The following is a 23989-nucleotide window of genomic DNA, read 5'->3' as shown; positions in this document are numbered from 1 at the left end:
CACGTGCAATAGTGTGTGTAGTACACCAATATTAAATGAGCGTCAATGCATAAACCGAGAGCAGTGGTCAGTATTCGACGTATGACGTATTCTTGACACGTTTTTAAGTTTATCCCGGATTATTCGTTACTCGAGATCGGTTACCTGCTACTCCTTATCCGTTAGGTATTTCAGTTCCCATTATTTCTGAGTTCCCTATATCGACCGAATTTGAACCCTGAGTCTGACAAACGTATGTTAATTTAAGAGATTCCGCGTTGACAGTACTAATATAGCAAGTCCAACTATAATCAGGCCGTGCCACTGAATTACGATGGTAGTGCTAGTAAATTGGTCATCTTCTAATCAATGCTATCATAAATGAAGATTCTCGATTGCATATTTGGTTCAAATTAATACCATTTATTTAAATATGCAACAATCATTTTCTACAAACAGTTTACTATATTGCATTCAAAGTATGAGCAACAACTAGCACTACACTTGCAGTTTACAGTTTCATGTCACGGCCTTACTATTAGATATAGTGGGCCTTAAATTCAAATTCAAATTTATTTATTTTACATTATAATGAACATAAACAATTATAAATTTAAAGCGTTCACGACATGACATGAAATAAGTGTTTACAATTTTTCAAATAAAAATACAGAGCAATGTGAATTAATAATACAATATGTAATAAAATAAGAAAAGAAATATACTTAATAAAAATAATAAAAATATAAAAGTAGATGGAAACACACAGAGTGAACTATTGATAGACCCTTCTTAAAAACTTATAAAACAATGTCCACCTAAATTCACCCTCACGTAAATGGAATATATCAACATCCGACGCGATTTCATTAAACATGGTTATTGCCCTCCCAACTGGCATTACTAATGGCATGTTAGTTCTGCACCTTGGGAGGACAAACAACGGATGCCCTCAATTCCTAGGATAACTATCAGAGACACAAGCCATCACCACCAAGAATGGCAGAGTTTCCATATACGCCGCGTATAAGTCGGAAAATATGTAGCTAAATAAAGATCCCTTCTAAATTTTAAGCTACAGTATGTAAGCATACCTAAGAGAAAGTCAGTCGGATAGAGCCACGGATAATATCCATACAGCCGAAAGTAAAGGAGTCTCAAAAATTTCTTCTGGACCTTCTACACCATAAGGCCGTACTTCAACTGATGCGGGGCCCAAACGATAGACCCACTCTCAAGTCTGCTTTTAGCTAAGGAATTATAGATAATTTCGCCACAGACAGACACCAATTTTATTATCGGTATCAATGACATTATTAATGGACAACGCACTCAATACAGTAGCTAGCAATTAAATTCACGCACAGCGACATTCGCACATGTATAGGCAGACGTCACGCAATTTCCATTATGCGATATCATTAACGATTGTAATGGCGTTAGAATAGTGTTTCTAGTGTCAATGTTCATTTGAGCAAATCCGTTCAAACCGAACCGTTCGGCAGACCCGACTAAAAGCATCGGAAATTTATAGCAATATCACCTTTATTGTAATGGCGTTAAAACAGATTATGCCATTCGGCAGACCCGACAAAAAAATGAGTGTCATTTTTATTCCCAGATGATTCGTCCATATTAATGTCATTGATCGGTATTTATAGACATCATAGAGAATTCTATAAGTGTATAGTTTTTATAGTAACGTTTATTATTTTAGGCATAATATTATTACCAATTAACAAACGGGCACTTATTATGTTAATTTATGACAGTTATGTATATTTTTGTTCATATTTTTTTTATTTACTCCAAAACCAGTTTCATCTTGGACCGTCTCCAGCTGTTGGTGCTATTGATAGGTGGGTAGGTATTAAAAAAACGATACGCAAAAAATATGACAAATCACTAAAATTCGATTAAATTGTAATAGGATACCAGAAGTTCAGAGGAGGTCTCAGAGAAATAAATTGTAAGATATCATGGGGCAGAACGAGAAGTGGTGTATGGGATGGACGTGTTTAGTTAGGCTGCTCTAATGACTGTCGCGTATGTGTGGCATCGCGCTCAGTGTGACGTATGAGTTTCAGGATTCAGCAGTGGCTTCCCAAGTGTTTGGATTATTGATAATTAATATTATCATAATTATAATAATGGTTACGTTTAAATTGTATAACTAATCTAATTTCATTGGTGATCTAAGGAAGTAATTATTATTTTTTTATTAAGAGCATAGGTACTTCAGTGAAACGGCAAATAATTTTCAACTATAAGTGCGACAAAATTTTGGACTCGCTAGCAATGACGTTATTAATGGACAACGCACTCAATACAGTAGCTAGCAAGTAAATTCGCGCATAGCGACATTCGCACATGTATAGGTAGACGTCACGCAATTTCCATTATGCGATATCACGCATCGGGAATTTATAGCAATATCACCTTTATTGTAATGACGTTAAAACAGATTATGCCATTCGGCAGACCCGACAAAAAAGTGAGTGTCATTTTTTTTCCAGATGCTTCGTCCATATTAATGTCATTGCTCGCTGGCAATCGGAGAGCGTGAGTCGAGCTATGAACACGTCAATTTGTTTTGTAATGGCGACAGGGGTATTAATTCTTAAATCGTGTAAAGATGACTAAAAAACGTTATCCATTTACTTGAAAAAGAAAACATGTCAATGAATATATTATTATTGTTACTAATAGAACAATAAACAGAACATTAAATGGACGCATGTTGAATTTTTATGACAAATTATGTTTTGTTCTGCAGGCGTCGTTTGCACAATCTTCGCGTCGCATATTCACGATCGTTTTAGACCGTGCCCCAGCTGAAGTATTCATCCAAAACCACTGAAACATTGTCGTAAACTAGTGGTTTTGAACACAACATTTTCAATGTATTTTTTATTGAACATTTAACGAAGCTCCAGATCGGGGTTACATATAAATTGTAGGTAAAACATTTCACCGTGGCACAGTTTGCCGTGAGCTTTCTATCGGAAAGAGATTACCGAATACAATACGGTCTCCAATTTTATTAGATTCAATATGAACATTAATTCAATTTTCATAGCTGATTTTGACAAAATTCATGAATACAAGAATGAAAACCTAACCTAACCTAATCTAACAACTAATCCAATATATCGGCTATTTTCAAATTTTAAAATGTAAACCGACACGAACCGTGTTTTATTTATACATGAATTTTGTTAGTACTATACGACTCAGAGAGGTTCGGCTGTTTTTAATATACGGCCATATATTTCCGATACAAAATTTCCCGGTGAAGTGTAATACGGCAAACTGCATATGTACAAGTTTCCGGACACACGGCAGGTATATACATGACCCCTAAAAGGGGGAGGCTGACAGGGCTCTAGTCTGGGGCTGCAGGCTTTAGTCGGTTGCAGGTTGAAGGTCGAGTAGTTAAGTGAGATAAACACACACACTAGATATTTAATAATAGTAAAAAAAGTCGCCTGCGGCACTATTTTACTTGCATGATATAAACATTTTAAAATATGTTACTATTCGATGCAATTGTAGAATTTTATGTTGTACCTATTTTTAGTTTCCTGATATTAAGATAAAGAGTGCCGACCACTCAATAATTGAAGTGAATTTATTTAAAAATACAAAAGTACCCTTCATTTTACCTCGAGGAACCGTGTGGTTCCGCGGAATACCATTTGGGGATAGGTACTACTGTTACATACTGTGCGAAAACATCTTCTTGGCTACGCTTCTAGGCGCTGTTGTCTACTAAATGGGAGGAGTTTGTTAGTTTATAAAGGAAGTGCGGTTAAAAATGTTAGTTCACAGTTTTAAGACGTAGCCAAGAAGATGTTTTCGCACTATAGTACATCACACTCCCCTTAACCTTAGCAATAGGTAGGGAGCCCTGCCAAACATCCTTGCCTAGGGGCCCGCTTCAGGATGTGGGGGCCATGGGTATATACATAACGGCTTTCGACAATATGTTTGAGACGCATTCTGCAGTTTTTTGGACATATAGTTCGGCGCGGACCGGATAACCTGGATAAACTGGTGGTTCTGGGTAGGATGAACGTCGGCGCGTTGACTCCAAAAACCAAGGACTGCATTCTTACCAATGTGGAGATGAGCTTAGATCAGGGAACATAACAATAGAGTGGGTGTGGCTGCAAAAAGGCACAATTCTTGAGTGTGGACAAATATTCGATAAACGTAAACACGTGTTAAAGGATATTTTATTTTCAATCTGTACATCAGTATTGAGGACACTCAGCGGGCTTTGTATTTCTTACGTTTATTGGCTTGACCATCATTAAGTCATAAGCCAAAACTGACTTTAAATTCTTGGTCTATTGCGACTGATTTTCGCATTCTTATATTATTAATCTGTTCTGTTGATTAGATGGGTGGTATTTTTTTTTGTTTTAATTGCGTATTCGTTATCGATGGCAAAACAACTTAAGCGTCGGCTAATAGTGTCGAGGGTCCAAGGTTCGAATCCTGGGTCTGGCAAATACACATATCGATTGCTTAATCTACAAACCAGCTAACTGCACTTTTGACCAAAAATGAGATTTTGATGCCATTTTGTTATACAGTATGTTTTCTATGCTCACACAAAATTTCAAACTCCTAAACCTATAAATAAATGCGTTACAGTTCTTCACACAAAATACCCAACTGCAGGTGCCAAATTTCCAATATCGTAAATGGAACAACTCCATTCTAATATAAATTTTCTTTATATATGAAAGGGAAGCTAAAATAGCGTCTTCATTTATAAAGCATCTTATTTGTAAAAAAAATGTTAAATTCCACTCGATAGTTAAATTATTAAGTTTTTTCTCCTTCCTGGACAATTTTCCCAAATGGAGTTAGACGGTTTGCAGATTAAACAGCCGATATTGTTTTTCAATTTGTATTTGAGTCAGAATATGGACCTAGTAGGTTGAGCAAGTGGCTAATTTCTCGTAAAAATAATAGTCTCTTAATACAAACCTCCACTCTGTGGATCGGACATGGTCGATAGACTGCTCTTACATAGGTGCTTTATATTAGTATTCATTCAAATGACATGTTGTTTGTATTAATATTTGTTCACTATATCTTAGACTAAATTGAGCAAATCAAACTGAATTGTAATTTTCTTTTATTGCAAAAGGTTTTTTATTTTAATTACATGTTAATTACAAAAAATAATAGATTTACACTATTCAAAGTTTGGAGATCTCTGAGATAGAATGTGTCTATAGCTTGTGTGACAGGGGCATAATGAATGTCCGCCCATTCGTTAGTAAAACGTCCGTGGAAACTTATGTCACCCTAATACCTTTTCTAGCTACTCGACATAATTTATGCCCTTTTCTTATTTAAAAATTAACGCAACTCTATAATTTAAACTAATTATTTATTACAAAGGCCAAATTTTCAAAATGTTTTATATTATCACAGCTGTAAGTAAGAAACCTATCGTTATTAGAAAGAGTCACTTATATAATATTATTAGTAGTATCCAAGGTGACCGGACTAAATAAACATGATAAAACAGAACAAGAAGAAACAGAACAGCGATAAATATAATTAGGGGCGGCTCTACCTTAAGGCTATACTTCAGTTGAGGCATGTTCTAAAAATATCGTGGCTACTGGCTAGGCGATGCGCGGATTGTGCAAATGACGCGTGCCGAACGAAATATTATTTGTCATAAAAATTCAACATGCGTCTATTTAATGTTATGTTTATTGTTATATTACTAATAATAATAGTATATTCATTGGCATGTTTTCTTTTCTTCGTTTTAAAGTTTTTTAGTCATCTTTACACGATTTAAGAATATTTTCATCCAACGCCATGACAAAACAAATCGACGTGCGTACACATCGACTCTCGGTCTCCAATTGGCGACGAGTGAGAAATTTCGTCGCACCCACTGTTCAAAATTATTTGCCGTTTCACTGAAGTACGCTCTTAAGGGTTCGTAGGGACCGTCCCCACATCGTTATTATGTCAAAAATACACGTTCGACATTTTTATCATTGTCATAATATACCTACTTAATTGCATGATTAAATGAACTTTTTAATTTATTTTATCCATCTAAATCCGTCGCAATTTTATAGAGATATTTATTATTATTATACAATAAATAAAGCAATGATTATAAATTATGTAATAACATAATGATGATTACGTGGTAATAAAGTAATTAATTAAATTAAATACGCATTATTTCACGGTGACACCTATATATAAATTAAGAAAGCTATATGCGTCTATTTTTTGCTGATCGGGGTCATTCAGTTCTATCCCGTCGCCGCGGTACAAATCTCTATTCTTTGTTCTGAAAAATTACTAATTTCTTCGTTAATAAAAGCATTAATTTATTATTATAAGTAGCTTGGTACATAATGTATAATATGAGAAAGTAGGTAGGTATGTATATTTAATAATTAATGGCTAAACCCCACCACCTAGAATGTCATCGAGCCGACGGAACTTGAACCTGTATCTGCTGGATTCGCGCCAGTATGCTTTTCCAATTAAGCTATGGGAATCTTATTGAATCACTTCAATTTTAACTAGTACTTGTTACAGGAATAATGCTTATCGAATTGCGTTATAATGTTGGCTATCGGTTTTAGTATACGTATTAAATTGAGGTAGGTATCAATTAATTCCTTAATTAGATACTAACCGACGTCGTGGATCACTCCATTATTTAATTTTTATAACGTACTTATACTAATAAATAAGATAATAATTTTAATAAATAAATATATAATGAATTTCTAACAACAAGTAGCAGATAGCAATAGAAATTCGCATCTCTAAGTAAGCGATAATAATTAATTTGTGTCAAAATAAAAGTCAATATCTTATGAATAAAAAAATTCTACGAATTTCATGATATTTAAAAAAAATGAATATTATATAATTAATTGTCACTTTGAATTCGACCAACGAAGAATCAATATGTGAGTAATAGAAATAATGTTTTTTTAATACACATAATTTATGATAGGAATTAGGGATCTCCACTGGCTCTAAACATTTCATTTTATTGGGCACGGTTTATTTTACAATGATTGATGATAACTTAAATTAAAAACCATTAAAGGAAGACGTGCTCTGTACCTAAAAGTCGAAAATTAAGAATTTGGGGTAAGTACCTTTTTGAGTAAAGTATAAACAATCGTTTGATTTCGTGATTATGATGCTCTATCTTTTTTATCATAGAAACATTTCACGACCATATAAAATATAATAATACTATACCTCAGTGGCGAAGGGTGGAGGTAGGCTGTTAAGATTCGACATAAATAGTCCAAACTAAACTTTGTCAGTCAAACGTATGTATGCTATGGGGAATGCTATGGGCGATCCGACAAAAATATTGCACACTTTTTCAGTCATACTTAGGTATTTGTTTTCGTTGAGTTAGGAATATATGCCTATTGCAAGTGGTATTGATTAGTTTTTTTTTAATTCATTAAGCCCTGCCTATATCAAGCCATAATCGATAAAAAATATATTTCTATAAATAAAATATCTACAATTATGTACCGTTTAATGGCATAATTTTAGATATCGATGGTCAAACATTGACACCTCGTATCTGATAATCAATATTTTTGACAGGGTGTAGTTAAAATGTTATACAAAAACTATTAAATGATATTAAATAAAAACAAAAATACGCTTATTGCAAAAATAATTTAGTTTTTTTTAATATAACTATATTTTCGTTGTTATTTATTATCATTTAATCGTTCATGTATAACATTTTAACTACCCACTATCAAAAATATTGAATGTCAGATACGAGGTGTCAATGTTAGAACATCGATATTTATAGATAAACCTGTTACATTCCAAGTGGTTATCGAAACTATCATTATTAGGTGTCTGTTTGTGTCGTCCGCGCTGTTTTATCTCTTAGACAATAAACATATCGAAAGGCGTGGGGCCAACCCTTTCACAAGACTGTTCGAAAGCCGAATCTTCGGGTTACGAAATTCAGTCTTGAGGTCATGAAAAAGATGATTAACAAACAATAGTCCATTCCTCTAAATAATTTGTATTTTTTCGATTCTGTGGGGGTGGGTTCGGATCGGATAATTGAGGCGGCCAATTCCAAAAAGCGATAAGTCCACATTTGGTCAAAATTGAGAAAAAAATACATACGTATTCTTTGTATAATTTCACACAATATGTATCGATCTATAAATTCCAAAACGCGACATAAACATACGAAAAAAAATATTTTAAGTCTCGATTTATTACAAAAAGCGCCAAGTCCGTGTTTCATATTATTTAAAGCTTGGTTGATTTCGCGCGTGTTTAAGTCAACCAATAAGGGAACGTTCAATATTGAAAAGGGCGTCTCCCATGCTGTAGCATCTGGTAAATTCATGACAGTGCCATGAAAATATGTGCCTTATGCAGAGTAAATTAAAAAGTGAGGTACAAATAGCGCTACGTCCAATTTTATTTTGCCTATATTTATTACATTTAAGAGTTTATCGGCCATATGGTTCTAATTTCGACATAATAATACAACGGAAAAAATAATCTAAAGTTAAAACAAATAATTGAAGCTTGAAACATAAAAACGTTGTTTCCCGAAAATATTGAATTGTGGACTTGTCGCTTTTTGTAATTAGACGCCTCAATTATAATATTGAGTATAATGATGTATCTATAGTCTAAGAGGTATAATAATAAATTTAAAAAAAACCCTCGACTCACCGTTTGACATGTCCGGTCGAATATTATGATTGATAGTATTTTGAGTGAAGATGGTGTAGGTTAAATTTGTCAACGTTTTCTTATACTTGAATGCATTCCGGGATCATGGGGTCAAGCGGGTGACAATATTTACACAGTTCCGAAATCCCCAGGGGGTAATTAATGACGTGCAGGATTTATATTCCACAATATTATTTTAATTTTATTTCCGGTGGCTTGCGAAAAATAAAACAGATTTATTTGACGCATATTAGAAACCATTTCTACGAAAGACAGATGTTGACCTACAGCCGCGATATTATTTATTAATTGTTTTTTCTCATATTATTTTAATAAATCAATAATTTGAACTGAAATTCTGTCCCTGAGAACCACTCACTCGGTGTCTCTAGATTTCAAAATCAGCCAAGTCCACCTTTAGGTATTTTTAACTTTTTTGTAAATTGCTGAAGTACTCTACTTCTTTCTAACATTTCTGCATTATCGAAATGTGGAATTTATTAATTTTAAATATTCTTTAATCGAAAAAATATAAAATTTTACCCTCGTGACTGTGTACTTGAGAAAACAAAAAAGCTGTTTTTCTCCTATTCATCCATTATGGAAATGGCTGATTTTGAAAAAGTCTGATTATATTATCTCCAAAAAGAACGCTGCCATGAAAACGACATTTAAATTTTTTATGCCCTCAATGTTAACATTACAATTTAATTATTGTTAATTTCTGGTTTCTGTAATGGACAGAGCTCGAAGTGCACCGGAGCGCACCGCGCCACTCTGGTTCATAATATCCTAAAGATTATCGCTTTGTCTAGTGGAAATATTAAATTGACCGTCTGAGCAAGATATGCCATATAATATAAATCGTTACGCACATATTTTTTTATAAAATACACATACAGTTATATCTATAACTATTTTAATATTTTCGTAAAATTATCAAGCGCTGTTTTTTAACTAACCTGAAATTTGTGTTGGGTTTGGGTCAAAATCCCGAAGGCCGGGATCCCGAATGCTGAAATCCCGAATGGCCGAAATCCCGAAAGCCTAAATCCCGACAGCCGAAATCCCGAAAGCTGAAATCCCGAATACCGAAATCCCGAACGCTGAAATCCCGGGATTTCGGCCATTCGGGATTTCAGCGTTCGGGATTTCGGTATTTGGGATTTCGGATTTCGGGATTTCGGCTTTCGGGATTTCGGCCATTCGGGATTTCGGCCATTCGGGATTTCAGCATTCGGGATTTCGGCCTTCGGGATTTCGTCCGGCACCCATTTGTGATACCATTTGAGAGGACAATAACTCTGTCAAACCAAATCGCTTCGGATATTGACATATTCCACCTATGTGAGGTTGAGATAAGTGGGCATTGTTTTACAAATTCTTAAAATAGGGTGTACTTAGCTCATTCGGTGTTGGTACTTCCTTGTATCTAATTTATAATTTTTGTACTTATTTACTTTTTCTACTGTTTAATAACTTAATACTGCAAACATTTCTATGTTTTTATCATGTTGTGAATGTTTTAATTAATAATTTATAAAGTTCACTATATTATGTAAAATAAATAAAAAATGATTTGATTTAGTACCTATATGGTAACTCTGAATAAATTATAGTAGGTACGGGAAGATATTTCATCCTCAATCCTTCCAAATTATACCTACTTGCAGTTGCAATGCTGGGCCAATTATGAAGTCGCTGGTTCGAATCCCTGTTCAATTTGGCAAACACGTGCGTTTGATGTGTGATTACTTGATTAGATAATGAGCTTGGATCATAAATGGTTAATTTATGAAATCTATTAAGTAACGTCTTCGGGAGTCGGCCTAGGTTCACATCGGATTGTAAAGTCAACAGAATAATTACAAGATAAAAAGAACTTTTTATATACAACGTTTTTAAATTTTCTGTTGAATTATTATGCTCAATGTGCTCAAACTTGTACTTGATACGAAGTAAATAAAAAACAAACAAACAAACAAATATAGAATACTGAAATGTCATTTTGACATTTCATTTTGATTTCCATAGTAACTCGCGTATATATTAATAATTTAGTTGCTAGGACCCCAGACCCCTAGCAACCAATAATAGTGGATTGGATTACGGATTTCTTCCAAAATAACTTTTCATACAAAACAGAATTAACTGAAAAATAATGAATTCAATTCTATTTAAAGATGCATTGGCATCGTGTTCTGATTTATTCAAAAAGTTAAAGTTAAAAAAAATAAACTGAAATGTCAAATTGATTTCCATAGTAACGCACGTATATATGGATAATTTAGTTGCTAGGACCCCAGATCCCTAGCAACCAATAATGGTGTCGAAATAACTTTTCATACAAAACAGAATTAATTGAAAATGAATTCAATTCTACTTAAAGATGGCTAAAAGTATCAAAAAAATGCATTGGCATCGTGGTCTGATACCTATACATATTCTAAAAGTTTCAAATGTCTAGCTAGTCGGGAAGTTAGTTAAAAATCGATTGCAAGATTTGTACTGGACGAACAAGAATACGAGCCAATAAAAACGTTGTAAAAAGGTTAAATATTAAATTTTTCCATGTAAGTAATTAAATAATATTGTATTTACCTTCAATTTGTTTCATTGGCGTGACGGTCCCATTGTAGGGGGCTGCCCAAGGCCCATAGCAGCAATCCTCAGGCTGTTGCATGATCACAAAAATTATATCAAAACTTTAACTTATTGATACCTTCACCAAAAATACTGTTGCACTTCACTGATTGATATCGTTAATCAATATTCTTGTATTGGTCACAATAGGAATTCACACAACTTATAACTTTAATTATACCACAACTAATTCTAAAATTAATTATTGTAAAGGATATTTTTTTTCACATTTTCGTGTTTTTCTTTCACTACAATAGATAAATAAATATATTTGTAGATTTTATTATTAATAAGGTAGGTAGCAGTAGCGAGGAGTGGAGGTAGGCTGTTAAGATTTGACACGAATAGTGCACACTAAATTTTTTCAGTCATACTTATTTGTTTTTTTTTTAAATTAAGAATACATATTATTACAGATGGTGTTGGTTAGTTTTTAAAATTCAAATTAAACCCTACCTAACCAAACCACAACCAATAAAATAATTCTTCAATCTCTTTTAACTATTTACTATGGCTTGGATAAGGCAGAGTTTAATTGAATTTTAAAAACTAACAAACACCATCTACACATTATAGTCTTAGTTCAATGAAAAGAAATACGTTTGACTGACAAAGTGTAGTGTGTCCTATATATGTCGGATCTCAACAGCCTACCTGCACCCTTCGCCACTGGTAGGTAGAGTTAAGAATACTGTCATAAACAATTTGAAAACACCTAAGAGAATTTATATATATATACTTAACCTAGAAAAAAACGTTTTGAAAACACCCAGCGGGATCAAACCCGAGCAAAAAAATTTTTTCTAGTGGTTTCTAGTAATATTAAATTTCTCCGTGGTGTTTTCAAAATTATTTATGTTCGATTAAGCATGTTACATTCTTAAATCTTGTGAATTATTCGTTGAATTAAAAAAAACAGTTTATTGAATTATTAGTACAAGTAGGTACAAGTACAAATGGAAACATAAAAAAATGGAGAGATCCTGACACTGATTAGTACCTAATATGTAGGCTTAGGATTTTTAGGTGCTAAAAAATTAATAATAGGTAGATACTTTAAATATGTAGATATAATTAGAAAATATGTTATTAAAATTTCATAATTATGTGCTAATAAACAAAAATAGGTGCTAAAAATTAAACTAAGAATTATAATAAATCATATAATATACGAGGGTGGGTCAATAATTCCTTAGAAAAAAGCATTAAAACAGTTTTTATTTTTGTATTTTTTTTTTATTTCTCAACATAATCTCCTTGGAGCTCAATACACTTGGTTAGACGTTTCTCAATTTTTTTTAAACCGTCAGAAAAATAAGTTTTCGGAAGGTCCTCAAAATAAGCATTTATCCGATCGATGACTTCTTCATTTGAAAAAAAAACGTTGTCCACTTAGCCATTTTTTTAAGTTTGGGAAAAGGAAAAAGTCACTGGGGGCTAAATCTGGCGAATACGGTGGGTGGTCGACCAATTCGAACTTCAATTCTTCAATTTTAGCCATTGATCGTAAACATGTGTGAACACGGGCATTGTCCTGATGAAAGAGGATTTTTTTCCTGTTTAAATGAGGCCGTTTTTCTTCAATTTTGTTTTTTAGCTGGTCCAATAAAGATGCATAATAATCCCCTGTTATTGTTTTTCCTTTTTCCAAATAGTCAACGAAAATAATTTCACGTGCATCCCAAAATACAGCAGCCATAACCTTACCAGCTGATTTTACGGTTTTCGCCTTCTTTGGACATGGCTTGCCTTCGCAAGCCACTGCTTTGACTGTTCTTTCGTCTCGGGAGTATAGTGGTGTATCCATGTTTCATCTACAGTCACAAAGCGACGAAAAAATTCATCCGGATTGCGTTGCATGAGCGACAACAGGGCTTTAGAGGCCACCACCCTATTGCGTTTATTGTCGACTGTGAGCAAACGCGGCACCCATCTTGCAGAAATATTTTTCATGCCCAATTTGTCATGTAAAATAGAAATGACGCTACCTTTTGAGATCCCTGTAACCTCAATTATCTCACTCAACTTTAATCTTCGGTCACTTAACACCATATCGTGGATTTTATTGATCATTTCTGGTGTAGTCACCTCTACAGGACGTCCTGAGCGTGGTTCATCCTTTGTTGATGTACGACCACGTTTAAATTCATTTAACCAGTTATAAATAGTTGCAGTGAAGGAGCAGATATGCCGTGAACTAAATCCAACTCATTTTTTATTTCCTTTGCTGTTAACCCTTTTATATTAAAATGTTTAATAACAGCTCTAAACTCAATTTTCTCCATTTTCCATTTTTCCATTTTCCACAAGCAATTTTTTTTTTTTTAATGTACGAGAAACACACAACAACCCGACCAATCTGATTGAAACTTCGCAGCATACTGAATCGGTAGTGCCGCTGCATGAAAACAAACCGCTTACAGTACTAGTCGCGCCAGCTGTCGGCTTTTCTAAGGACTTATTGACCCACCCTCGTATTTCAACGGTTTAATTTATTATTTATTCACAAACAGAGAACGCTTTATTTCAATAAATAATGCTTCAAATTTTTAAAAGTGAATATTTGACTATTAATTATTGATTTTAGCAAATTTTTATACATGGAAAAACTTCTTCCCACTTCTACAGATGTTATTATAGCGTATGTAAATGAAACTATTTCTGAAGTAGAAAAAATTGAAACATCTGATGGATTTTCCAAAACAGCTTTAATATTCTAAAGTGCTTGAATTCCAGTATTTTTATTTAAAACACTATTTAATTTTGTACTTATTCTTATTCAAATTGTTCCAGGAACATTTCTTACTTTAGCAGCAGTATTGTTTAAAATATTAATTTGCTCCACTAGTGACTTTGTAGATGATTCTAACATTTCAATTGTGTTTACCAGGATGACCATAAATTGAACTGATGAATGCCAATTCATTTTTTATGGAACTGTTTCCCATTATTTCTTTTGCTATTGAAATAGAGTTCGAATCTTCCTCATCAAGCATCTCCATAATTTCCTGTAATTTTTACAAATTCGCAGTATAGTAATATACTGCACTAAGTCAAGTTCCCCATCTAGTTATCACGGGTTGAGGGGGTAGTAATTAAGGATTCCAATCGCGGGATCCCGAGATAAACATAATCCTGAAACTTTCGGGATTGATTTTTTTATCATTTTTTATGGAAATTAAAATAAAAACGAAAATATAACGGAAACAATACTTTTAATAACAAATAATTAAAATAATTAAACTGAGTTTAAATGATGTTTGATTTATACCCATGTGTAAGTTGCCGATTCATTTTATTTTTTACGTAAATTAATAAAAATGAGAAAGATTGGAAAATACAACGCTTTGCACTGTTAAAAAAAGTAATTCCACCATGATCTCATACGTTTTACGGTAGTTTCATATTTGGCTGACTAATTAGATTTATGTAGCGGAAAGGCCATAAGTACACCAAGATTTGCTTTACTATTTTAAATCTCGCTAACCCATTCAATAAGTCTTTACTATCAGAAACAGCGATCTCATATTAAATTCACATTATTATTTACTCCATTAAACTTATGTATTTCCAAGATTGAACGTATACAATATTTACAATAAATGTCTTAAACAGTATAAACTATACTAGATTTATTTTTGACCGATTTTATTAATGTTATTTGTAAATTTAATATAAAAATTGTATATTAACAATGGAAAAAAGCCAATCCCGGGACCAGTCCCGGGATTCCGGGATTGTCAAATTTTAATCCCGGGATCAGAATTTTGGCTCGGGATTGGATTCCCTAGTAGTAATTGAAGTTGAAATTTTGTGTTTTTGTGAAAATATGTGCTTCACTAGAATATTATGTAATTATCCAAAAATATTTTAAAATAGGTGCTAACAAATAGGGCTTAAATGTTTCAAAATTGTCTGAAACAGATAGATATTTTTGATATTTTGTTATGGGGGCCGTTCAAAAAAAATATTTAAATACCTAAGAATCTTATGCCTAGTACTATGTAATTATTAATAGACTTTGATTTAAAATACAAAAGCCGACTGTCAAACAACAACGAAATTTAGAAATCGCTTCAGTGAGAATTGTAAAAACTACTAGGTAGTTAATTTCGTCGCAATTATATAGGACACACATAGCTTAATTGGTTAGAGCACATGGGCGCGAATCTCAGGGGCATAGGTTCTAATTGTATTCTTGTAAAAAGATTTTTTATAGTAGTTGCTATAATATTTATCTGTGTTTTCAAATTATGTAGGGATGTACAATAAAGAATGTTATGTTATGTTTTTTAAATCTTGTGAATGGTTCGTTGAATAAAAAAAATAGTTTATATAAGAACAGACGCTTGCAGAAAATATATTTATTTCTGTTTTTTTTTTATAATAGGTAGAATTACTTAGGTAGGAGATAAAAAAATTAATATAAATTTGACCAATCATATTTTCTTTTAATTTTCAAATTTCGAATTATCATTTCGACATACTGGTTCGATACGGAAATAACTCAAAAGCCATATGAAATTTTTGCACACATTCTATTTTATTGCAACGTTTTTATTAGCTCTTATTCTTGTTTGTCCAGTGGTTGTTTGTCCGGTACAAATCTTGCAATCGATTTTTAACTAACTTCCCGACTAGCTAGACATTTGAAACTTTTAGAATATATCAGAACACGATGCCAATGCATTCTTTTAATACTTTTAGCCATCTTTAAGGATAATTGAATTCATTTTCAGTTAATTCTGTTTTGTATAGAAAGTTATTGATTAAGAAAAACTCGTAAAAACTAAAAGACTATTATTGGTTCGCTAAGGGGGTGGTCCTAGCAACTAAATTATTAATATATATGTGCGTTACTATGGAAATCAAAATGAAATGTCAAAATGACATTTCAGTATTCTATATCTGTTTTTTTGTTTGTTTTTTATTTACTTCATATCTAGTACAAGTTTGAGCATATTGAGCATAATAATTCAACAGAAAATTTAAAAACGTTCTATATAAAAAGTTCTTTTTATCTTGTAATTATTGATGTTATGTAAATATTGTTTTTAGTACATTAGATTTTAGAAATCTTTCAATATGAAACAGACTTTCCCGTGTAGAATTGAATTAATGAATAATCCCAGAACGGGTTGATCGATTTTACGTCACATCTAAAATTTGTTTTTTACTGATTTATAAATCAAATACTCTAATTGAGTTAATGATATCGTAATAATATGTAATTGTTACAATAAGTGCTAATACTTCGATACAAACTTATCCTAAGTATCTGCCGTAGCGGCCGAAAGCAGTCTTGTGTATATAATAGATGCGCAGATTGTAAAAATACGTATTGTTTTAAGATTTTGGTACTTTCTGATGAAGCGACCGCCTTGTTTGTTTCATGGAAAAGCAGAAAAAACGGTCTATATGCGCCGTCTGAAGAGACAATGTTAGAAGAAAATGTTGTATACCTGAGAAACGATTCTTATCTCTGCGCATCTATTCTATACACAAGACTGCTTTCGGCCTTTACGCCAGCTAACTAGTGTAGAAAGGTATCGAAATATTAACACTTATTGTAATAATTATAATAAGTTAGCTGTCTGAATTGTCAAAACTGTCTCTCACTCTAAAATTTATCACAGCCAATAGAGGTGCTGTTAAAACATAGCACTTATTGTAATAATTACAACTAACTTATTGTAATTGTTACAATAAGTGCTAATACTTCGATACAAACCTACCCAAAGTATCTGCCGTTACGACTGACAGCAGTCTTGTGTATATAATAGATGCGCAGATTGTAAAAATACGTATTGTTTTAAGATTTCGGTAGGTACTTTTTGATGAAGCGACCGCCTTGTTTCTTTCATGGACAAGCAGAAAAAACGGTCTATATGCGCCGTCTGAAAAGACAGTGTTAGAAGAACATGTTCTATAACTGAAAAACGATTCTTATCTCTGGAGTTGTAATAATAAGATCGGTTTGTTTTCTTTGCACTGAGACCGAAATACTTGAAGAAAATGTAGAGTAAAGCTTAATATTCTCGTCATTTTTTACATCCAAATAACGTTACTAATCGCGTGCAGAGAGACGAATCCGCCGGCTAATGATGTGACTAAAGACACAGAGCATAATGTCATTATCCTAATAATGTGTAGGTATGTTTTCCCTAGCGCCATTTTGTCACTTCTAAACACTGAGTGTTTCTGTGACAATAACAAATTACTTCATGTATGATTGATTTGCTTATACTTATGTAGGTAAGTATGGAGGTGTAATAAAATACCTAATCTGAACTAACGGTTAAATTGGCCTGCGTGAAGTACGGATATAACAAGTAGAGGTGAATTTAATATTAAAATTTTAAGACGGTCAATAACAGCAACATAATATTTTGTTATCCGATCAGTGATGCCAACCGTACTATAATTATACTGCCCTTATAAGGAAGAAGGCAGTAACTGACTCTCACATACTTTCGAGATAAATGACATAATGTATTTTTTCTCAAACTTTAGTACTGCGAATTAATAAAAAACGGTGGTAATTTTTATTAGTAGGATGTTAAAATACAAACAAAGTAATAATAAACAAGCAGTAACTGCAATAAATAGGTGCAATTACTGCCTTTTTGCTTAAAAAATGTATTATTTTAGAGGATGTCTATTTTTTCACTAAGAATTTTAACGGTATTTTAGTGATAATACTGATTTTAAAGTGAACAAAATATATAGCTTTCAAAATTACCTAGCGGATGGCATTCATAACTCAATTTCACAAATTTTTTGAGTTACTGCCTTCTTCCTTAGAAGGGCAGTATAGTACAATACTATAATTTTAAACATATATAATTTTGAAGAACACTTTCTGAGAGAGTATATCATACTAATAGAAAAAAAATTGTAAAAAAATTATATAATATGTTCAATAATCAGAATGATATATTCTTAAATCGTGTGAATTATTCGTTGAATAAAAGAAAGAGTTAATTATAAATTATTAGCAAGTGCAAGTAGTTACATCTAAAAAATATTGGAGAAATTCCACGACGTCGGTTAATAATCAAAGTAATAGTAATATACCTACTTTGATTTAAGAAATAAAAATCGATTGCCAAAGTAGCTTAATTTCGAAGAGCGCTGATGAGTAGGTATTAAATTGACCAATAGTTAAAATTTGTCGCTATTAGTATGTCACGCCGTAGCATAATGGATAAATGCGACGGATGAGGCGTAAACTCGGGAGATACAGGGTTTGATTCCCCGTCGGGGTGACTTACTTTTTTTCAAAAAGATTTTTTCTATTGGTTATAATATACTCTATCAGAAAGTGTTCTTCAAAATCACTATATGTTCAATAATCAGAATGATATATTCTTAAATCTTGTGAATTATTCGTTGAATAAAAGAAATAGTTAACTATAATTCTAATTCCGCCAAAAATTTAAAATACTATAATTTTACGCCAAATATACCAAAATACTATAATTTTAAAGGATTCAAGACGAAAAATGTTCCTGTACTATATATTTTTTAGAAATACTATAATTTTTCCCCTTCGTACTATAATCAGGATAGAAAAAGATGGCAACACTGTATCCGATAGAATTTGCTTTATATGGCTACCCATTGGCCGATATAAATAGTCAGTATTATCAGTTATTTAAATTAAATTTTATTGTATATAATCTTTTAGTTTAAACTATTATTTTTGAGCACAAAAAGCTAAACAACACCGTCTTATAAATTTGGACAGACTCTACCTAGTCAACTATCATAATGACCTGCTCGTGATGAATATTGTTGCAAGTGCAGTTAAATAGTTACGTTTATGGCCCCTACAAGGGAGGGCTGAGAGGGCTCTAGCCTTGATGCCTGGCGTGGCAGATCGACCAGTTAAAGGATATAAACAAACACCACAAATTTGCTCTGATAGTAAAAAAAAGTCACATGTGGTGCTATTTTACAAGTATGGTACAAGCATTGATATTTCAATGGATACATGTCGGTTTACGGGAAGCCAGGCGGGAACCGCGCTAATTTTCATAGTTCAACCCCAAGCCCTCCGCAATAGGCGATTTTAGTGAGTCATGTTTTAGCAAGTGCATAGCCAACACGCCGCGAAAACGGCAGTCAGTCGATAAACTGACATTGTACCGACAACATCTACACGAAAATCGGAAAATATGCCGTCTTGTGATCCCGGTGATAAAACGAACTACGTTCTGTCAAAATAGTCGCTGGTTTGTGGCTTCTCAGCGAATGGAAAGTTTTGTGTGTCATCATCACAATCGCAGTAGCTGAATCGCCCGCTTTTAAATTTGCCAACAAACAGCTCGTAAAGTAGCTCAATGTAATTGACGCTTTATATTTTTCTTTACTTATACTTCTAAGTAGGTAGGTACCTGCTACATAATTTATATAGCAAATATGTTTGAATCGTTAATTGAATCACGCACACTGTCACGTATTTCCGAAAAACCCTTGAAAGGGGCGTGAAGGTCGCATGGTGGGGGCGACCCAAGCGCGAGAAAAGATTCGTCATCTGTTCGGGAACAAACACTCATTATCGCTCTATCTATATTTTTCTATAATCTAAGTTCAACCCATTGATATACTACTAGATGAGGAGTTCCCATACAAGTGTCATTTTAAAAATGTACCACAAAAGAAGATATTACGAATATCGTCTTATAATATTTCCTTGTAGGTATAATGCGTTAAGACCGTTGACATGGATTCCAGAATTTCACCCGTATTGCCCTGGCTGTAAAACTAAATTTGCGTTCTTGGAATAGTGACCCTAAGGGTATCTGCAACCCAAAGCTAGCAAGCTACCAAAAATTCATGTCTGAGCGGACAGAGCAAGTCGTCATGCGCTGACTATTAGTTAGAGTAAGATGCAAGCTAGATCGGGCTTACTAATAATTATTGCCAGGTCGTTTTCGAGACAAATATTAAGTGAGCTTGTATCGAGTTAAGTCCGCTGCTATTAAAACAGTAAGTTTTAACACTGGCCGAGTCGCTGAAAATCGGGCGTCATTTTAAGAAGCATATGATTCATCCAGTAGTATATCAATGGTTCAAACTTTATGAATTCTAGAATGAAAACCTAACCCAACCAAACCTAACCTATTTTAGTTAAAGACTATTAACATTTACAAATGTGTGGCTATGTGATGCAATTCGATGTCATATTATGATGATTGATATAATTAAAAATGATAATTCACACGTAGAAATTTATTTTAATTGTTTGAATGGTCGCATTTTCCTTGACTACTACAAAAAGGGTTAGGTACCAGTGCTTCATAATTGAATGCCGAGTGCGAACAACTTAATAATTCAAGTGAATTTATATAAAAATACGAAAAATCGTTAAAAATACACAGAACGCCCTTAATTTTACTTTGCGAAACCTGGTTCCATTAGGGATACCATTTCAGGAATATTAAAGTGTAGAAAATAACACTGCCCGTAACCTTAGTGATAGATATGGGGGCCCGCCAAACATTTTGGCATGTGGGGTCGCTTCAGGATATGGGGTACATGGGTAGGTACGCCCCTTGTCAGAGTGTCGCCATTCGCTCATTCGCTGCTGACTAGATAATGACTTTTAATTACCACCTTTAAAATGCACGTTAATTACACCGATCGGCCGCCTGGTCATTTTGCGCCAGGTGCGTCTTCAGCGTCCAAAGTATTAAGCAGGTTTGAATGTCGTCCCCTTTCATTTTCAGTTTTAAAATTGTTTACAATTTCGTTTGGTACATACTAACTTATTATATTATTTATTTTCGGTTATATAAAACAGACAAATTTTCAATGTACGATCCTAATAAGATCATATGGGCCTCCACGTGGTGGAGGTCTTGTATCAACATATTTTTGTTTTTACGAGAAATGGATGTTAGTCACTTGCTCAATATATTAGATCCATACTCCGACTCCAAACACAAATAGAAAAACAATATATTATTGTCTAAACAGACAAATAATTAAACCTACCAAAAATTTTTAAATTGATATACATGTTTTACACACATCTCTACTGAGAATTAGAGACTTTCCATGGAATCTACTTTCAAATAATGATGTTTTTTAGGTAAGTGAAGTTTGAAGATACTCTTGTATTAAAAATTGTCAATTTCAAAATATTAAAAATATAATAAATATATACAGCAGTAGCGAAGGGCGGATGTAGGGTGTAAAGATCCGCCACAAATAGTGCACACTTTAGTCATACGTATTTATTTATATTGAGCTATGATAAAAGTTTACATATTATAGTGATCGTACGTTTAAAAAAAATCAATTTAACCCTGCCTAAACCAAACCATAATAGTTTTGGGCGATACGACACAATTTTGCAGGCTATTTCATTCAAACTTATTTGTTTTAGTTGGATTAAGAATACATATTACAGATGGTGTTGTTTTGAATATTTTTTCATCGATTATAATTTGTCGTAGGCAGGGCTAAATGAATTAAAAAAAAAACAAACCAACACTACCTGAGATATTCTTAATTCAAAGAAAACAATAAGTATGACTGAAAAAGTGTGCACTATTTTTGTTGGATCGCCTATATGGCATACCTCAACTATTATGGCTTGATTTAGGCAGGGTTTAATAAAATTGAAATTTAAAAACTAACCAGCACCATCTGCAGATTGTATTCTTAATTCAATGAAAGCAAATACCGGTACAGTTCGGTTATGAGGAATACAGCGGAAAACACAATTTGAAAATACCCGATATACTGGATTATTTGTTAGTGTGGGTTAGTTTAGGTTAAGTTAGGTTGGTTTCGGTTAGGTTAGGTTTGGTTAAATTAACCCAACAAATAATCCAATATATCGGCTATTTTCAAAATGTGTTTTCCGCTGTATTCCTCAACACCGAACTGTTTGAAGTTTAGTGTGAACTGAAAGTGTGCACCGTTTTTGTCGGATCGCCCATTGCATAGTGTTATACTATAATGTTTTGGTTTAGGTAGGGTCTAATTGAATTTTAAAAACTAACCAGCATCATCATCTGCAAATTGTATTATTAGTTCAACGAAATAAGTATGACTGACAAAGTTTAGTACGCACTATTTATGTCGGATCTTAACAGCATACCCTCCATCCTTCGCCACTGTCATGTAGTAGAGAATGTTTTATAATAATTTATTTGAACGTAGGTTACTAATATTAATAAAATTGATCTATTGAGAATTAAACTAATACAAGCCGCGTAAGACCGGTGACGAACTTGAATAAATTGTAAATTGTATATACCTTCCTAACCGTTTTCAAAATTCCATAAATGAGGTTTGGTTCTCAAATCGATACCGCAGTCGTAAGTGTAAACTCTCAAAAATCGTAGTAAAATAATTAGGAAACAAGATTTTGGGTATGTTTAATCTTCTATTAATTGTATAGGTCATGGCCCCCACATCTTGAAGCGGGCCCCTTTACCTATCTCTAAGGATAAAGGCAGTGTGACGCTCTACAGTAGCGTTTTCCAAATGGTGTACGCAGTCAAATTAATGTGTATATTTAGTGTTTTTTTTGTATATTTTAATACTTACATCTTATTTTTGTATAGATTTTCATATTTAAGTGCGAAAACACTAGATACCTATTTACGAACTGAAAAAAATGGCAACTAAATTATTAATATATACCTACGTGCGTTACTATGGAAATCAATATTACATGTCAAAATAAAATTGTCATCATGTATTATTTCTATCAAGTACAATTTTTTTGATCGTTTAAGCTAGTCATGTCAAGTTTATATTATGATTCAACAGAAAAATTTAAAAACGTTTGATATAAAAAGTTCTTTTTATCTTGTAATTATTATTTTTTAACTTGAAAAATGTGTTACATCGTAACTGAAATTTCAAATAAAATTTTGGAAAAAGTAAGAAAAATAAAAATATATCTGATATTATTAAATTGTTCATTTTTTTATAATTTTATTTTACTGAAAAAACTAGGTCAAAACTAAATTAATTATAAATTGTCATTGTTAAATGAATATTTTTCTAAAGTCTGCGTGTATTTTTGAATGCGCTATAAATCCATCGACAGCCGTTTTATTTATTTGGTACCCTCTTGCAGCGAAAACGTGCACCCTGACCTATCATTCGAGAAAATTAGACCGAATCAATGATTAAAACCAAACATTTTTCTCACTGTCATCAAATTGCTTATTCAAACGACAATTCGTAATAATAATTACATCAACGGAACAATATAATTCCTCGGCACAGCATCACGTCAACACTTCATTACTATTTCACATGTTTTTATCACAATATAATAATATAATGCACCAACAGCCGCGAACAATTTGTTTTAGCAACAATTATTATATTGTTGTGACGCCATAAAGTGGCAACACTTAATTAAATTAGCACTGCTGCCAATATCAGCACATAATAAGTCAAAATGTCACAACGAATTTTAAATTCAGAACACAGTTTAAAATTTTATCAACAGTCCAACACTATTAAAATATTAACGGGGATAGAAATTAAATCAAAACACTAGTTGCGTTCTTTTTTTGAATTTTTATTTTATTTTAATCGCGGCATTTTTTTGACAGTCGCGGCCATATTGGACGATGTT

This window comes from Rhyacophila brunnea, unplaced genomic scaffold, assembly GCF_057557595.1.
Source record: "Rhyacophila brunnea isolate RB1 unplaced genomic scaffold, BYU_Rbru_1.0 scaffold_23, whole genome shotgun sequence".
NCBI lineage: Eukaryota > Metazoa > Arthropoda > Insecta > Trichoptera > Rhyacophilidae > Rhyacophila > Rhyacophila brunnea.
Note: the sequence above shows the minus strand (reverse complement) of the source record.